A 5,089-nucleotide genomic window follows, 5' to 3' on the forward strand; every position below is an offset into this window, starting at 1 on the left:
TTTTTTGTGATATTCACTTGTTTTAATCAAAGAGCTAATTTTTTTGGTCATTTTTTTTAATCAAACACCGGATCTGAGTTTAGGGATATTGAATTATACCTCTATTTGAATTTGTCACTTCTGTCAGCCCTAGCTTTACCATTTTAATCTTGATTATCTCCACAACTTCTCAAGTAATTCTAGGGTGTGAACTATTTCATTTGCTCCTTATGGTGTGTCATTTAACATCTCAAAAGATTAAAAAGTAAAAAAAAATCTTTGGAAGAGAAATCTATAAAAGTCTTTAATAATTTTTGTTTTGGTGAGGTATGCATAATAAATAACATTTCATATTTCATATAGATATGGTTCATGATATAAATTGGGGTATAGTTAGATCATGTAGATAGGTATTAGGATAAAAATATTATTTTAAAAGTGGTAAATGTAGTCTGTGATGATTTTTGATGCCATACATTGATCTCTTCACTACCAGTTCTAATTATTGGGATTCCATTATATGTCCACAGTCACTCAACAGACTCTACAAAATAGATACATAAACAGATGTAACATACATGTATTCACAATTTTTTCTTTGGAAATTTAAGTACCATTATTTTCTACCCCCGTTTTAAACAATTAAACATTATAAATACTTGTGATTCCTTAGATTTATTAATAATACGGAAAAAGATTTATATGTGCAATATAAATGTAAATACTAGCTATCAATAAAAGTGCTGGATGAAAATACACACTGTATTCAATATTTATATTTCTATGGTCCCTTTTGTAATACTACCATGATGATAGTCTGGGATATTGATGTGCACAGTAGACATTAAATCTTTTTATTGATGAAATCCACATTCAGTTCTGACTGAAATACATGTAATTTTAAATATTAATATTTAACTCTCAAAGAGTTATCAAGAACAGTCAGAAATGTATATATTTTGTAGTATGCCATATAAGATGATATTGTAAATGTTGGATATTAAGGACTGATGATACAAACTTTAATCATAGAATATGACAATAACAACTTGGGTCATGTTTAAATGAGTAAAATTAATAACTTTCACCACATACTTCTTAATTCAAATTTGCACAAAAATGGAATTTGAAGTAAAAAAAATATTTCCATAGATTAATAAGGATGGTTTCAGAAGAGCAGACTTTTGAACATCACAGAGGGTTTATAATTTCTTTTTATTCTAGAAATTTATTGTTTGGGTCATTTGCAATTAAATTATGCCAAAAAATATATACCATTCCAGGCATCCATTTTTTTGTTTCATCTGTCCTTAATCAGAGAGATCTGTAAGCATTGCAATCTTCTAAAAAAACTCTACAATAGTGAATGCTTGTGCTTTAAATTCATGTAGAAAATTATTTTTAATTATTTACTCTATGGAATTTCTAATCACACTACAGCTTGCTGTCAACAAAGTTTGTTTTTTAAAATAAACTACAAAAATTGTTGTCTGTGATATGTTGTTTAAAGTTTTATTTACTGTAGTATAAGTATTATACATTATACAGAGTTTGGTATTTCAGTTCTTTTTTCCCATCACACTTTGTAATTTTCACTCATACATCAAGGGCATTTAAATATCCCACAAACATCAAGGGCATTCACAAATAAAATTTTGAAAAATAAGCAAGACTTTTCCTGCACGAATATATTTCAATTTCAATTAATGAAACGTTTGGTAATAAAGTAGCAAGGGATATACATTTTACTGTAATTTTTACTTTTTTACTTTTTTGGTTTTTTTCATAAAATTATCACACAGCCTTTTTGCCATATATTTGTGTAAAAATCACAATATATATTACGAAAACAGTATCAATAAACTATGTCTCACTTTTCTGATAGGTGTCAATAAGCTATATATTACTTGGTGCTTATGTAATAAAATATCTTTATAGAGATGCATTTTTTTGAAAGATTGACAGAAAATTCTTCAACATAGATGTATGTAGTTTCAGTAATATCAACTCTACAGAAGACTTCTATATTGCATTAGCTTGTTTATTTCATTAACTTTATTAACTCATTTCCAATGGAATAAAAATTGTTAGCCAAATAGATAACTAAAAGAAAATTATTACAAAATTAGAAGTGTAGCTTAATTATGTATTTAAGCTTTACAATAATTTATATTTTATTTACAAGATTGAATGTTCATCACATTCATTTACACATTGAATATATGTAATTTGTTCTATGTGTTAAATTTACCAGTGTAGTAAATCTTTGTTAGTGCATTTATTTTGCGATAAAGATATCTTAAAAGTATTATATATAGCAAGATTTGTTAATTGTTAATTCTCTTTATTTAATTCAGAGGTGAAAGTGTTCAAGCAATGATTATTATAAGAAGTTAACACAGTTGATACATGCATATGTTAAAGATAAATGACCCAAACTCGATCAACTAACAAACATTTGTCAGTAGTGTTAAAAGTAAAATATATATTGCACTCAACTTACATGTATTAATGAAAGTTAACAAAGATAACATATTTTATTTTTTCCCATTTGAAATAATTTGAGGAAATGTGTAAGTATGCGTCAATGTCTTCCTTTATCCTGAATATATAGTACATCATGTGTTTCTCTTCTTGGAATCTTCATTTTCAAACATCACATGAGCACCTCTTAAAAAAGAAACAATTAAATCGATTTACATGAATTAAGAGTATTAGTTTATTTATCTTGCAATATAACATTTACAATTACATTAATATGTTCATTAAAGTAAATTTGTACAAGAAATATACATGACAATTTGCATGAATATTACAAAAGATATTGTTCGAGACCATTTTTTATCATCCAGAATTTGCAGAACTATAAAAGATTTTGGCAGGAGAAAGGGATTAAATTTTAAATTAGGGAATAAATATCTTCTAATTTGGAATTTGCGACCGTTAATGCTGATTTAACGGTCGCAAACAAGTTTTACCGGCGACGCGTTACAAGCGCAAATACCAAATTAGAAGATTAGTTATTCCCATTCTAATGCAATCCATGCATTTTTTTTGTTTAAGCCTTATTTTGATGAATTTTGTTTCAAGAAAATACGTCACGGAGCATTGTGATTTTGCGTCGCTCTATACTGAGGTCACAATGAAAAAGCTATCACGCTCGTTAATGCTCGTTTTACTGATTCAAATATCAGTGCATTAGCCCAACAAAAAAAACAATTGCATTAGAATATTAGATAAACTTCTTGATTTGAACTGAGCTCAGTCAGGGACCACTCAACTGGCTAGGGACGTATTACAGGTAACTAGGGATGTATTACAGGTAACTAAGGACGTATGTCAGGGACCGCTCTACTGGTTAGGGACGTATTACAGGTAAATAGGGACGTATTACAGGTAAAAAGGGATGTATTACAGGTAAATAGAAGCTCAGGGACCACTCAACTGGTTAGGGACGTATTACAGGTAAGTATGGACGTATTAAAGGTAAGTAGGGATGTATCACAGGTAACTAGGGACGTATTACAGGTAAATAAGAGCTCAGTCAGGGACCACTCAACTGGTTAGGGACGTATTACAGGTAAGTAGGGACGTATGTCAGGGACTACTCAACTGGTTAGGGACGTATTACAGGTAAATAGTACCTCAGTAAGGGACCACTCAACTGGTTAGGGTCATGTATTACAGATAAGTAGGGACGTATAAAAGGTAAATAGGGACGTATTACAGGTAAATAGTACCTCAGTAAGGGACCACTCAACTGGTTAGGGTCACGTATTACAGGTAAGTAGGTATGCATTACAGGTAACTAGGGACGTATTACAAGTAAGTAGGGATGTATTACAGGTTAATTGGGACGTATCACAGGCAACTCGGGACGTATTACTGTAATACAGGTAAGTAGGGATGTATTACAGGTAAATAGTACTTCAGTCAGGGACCACTCAACTGGTTAGGGACGTATTACAGGTAACTAGGGACATATTACAGGTAAAAAGGAGCTCAGTCAGGGATCACTCAACTGGTTAGGGTCATGTATTACAGATAAGTAGGGACGTATTACAGGTAAATAGGGATGTATTACAGGTAAATAGTACCTCTGTCAGGCCAAGCTTAAAAAATTCTTTGGTTGCAGTTGCCGACCTATAACTTTTAGACTGAGTCGGTAGGTAGGTATTCTTTTTTTAAATAAAAAAAATTCAGATTTTTCTTAGATAACAATTAAAAGAGGTTTTCATACACTTACTAGACATGAATAAGCTCACCTCTTGTTATAAACTACGGAATGATTAAAACAGAGTCAAAATTAGAAAACGAAATTGTTTCAATATTCTAAAAAATTGAAAAAAAAATCAAATTTCCAAATGGCTACAAAAAGTTTGGGTCGGTTGCATTTTCAATGGGACGGTCGGCAACTGCAAACAAACTTAATTTCATTTTAGGCCTCAGGGACCACTCAACTGGTTAGGGACGTATTACAGGTAAGTAAGAACGTATTACAGGTAAATAGGGACGTATCACAGGTAACTAGGGACGTATTACAGGTAAATAGGAGCTCAGTCAGGGACCACTCAACTGGATAGGGTCACGTATAACAGGTGAGTAGGGACGTATTACAGGTAAGTAGGGATGTATTACAGGTAAATAGTACCTCAGTAAGGGACCACTCAACTGGTTAGGGATGTATTACAGGTACGTAGGGACGTATTACAGGTAAATAGGGACGTATTACAGGTAACTAGGGACGTATTACAGGTAAATAGGAGCTCAGTCAGGGACTACTCAACTGGATAGGGTCAGTATTACAGGTAAGTAGGGATGTATTACAGGTAAGTACGGACGTTTTACAGGTAAATAGTACCTAAGTAAGGGACCACTCAACTGGTTAGGGACGTATTACAGGTAAGTAGGGACGTATTACAGGTAAGTAGGGACGTATGTCAGGGACCACTCAACTGGTTAGGGACGTATTACAGGTAAATAGTACCTCAGTAAGGGACCACTCAACTGGTTAGGGACGTATTACAGATCAGTAGGGACGTATTCAGGTAACTAGGGACGTATTACAGGTAAGTAGGGATGTATTACAGGTAAATAGTACCTCAGTCAG

The 5,089-nt window shown here is 32.2% G+C and overlaps 1 protein-coding gene across 1 annotated transcript in view; it reads left to right on the top strand.

The window, feature by feature from the left end:
* The window catches only part of LOC134228821 (ATP-binding cassette sub-family B member 6-like), a gene marked incomplete at its 5' end in the record, with an annotated part of 60,790 nt that overhangs the window by 29,116 nt on the left and 26,585 nt on the right, over nt 1-5,089 (top strand). The window lies entirely within an intron of this gene.

Source organism: Saccostrea cucullata, unplaced genomic scaffold (genome assembly GCF_032062105.1).
Source record: "Saccostrea cucullata isolate Sc308-1 unplaced genomic scaffold, CSIRO_AGI_Scuc_v1 ctg566, whole genome shotgun sequence".
Lineage (NCBI taxonomy): Eukaryota > Metazoa > Mollusca > Bivalvia > Ostreida > Ostreidae > Saccostrea > Saccostrea cuccullata.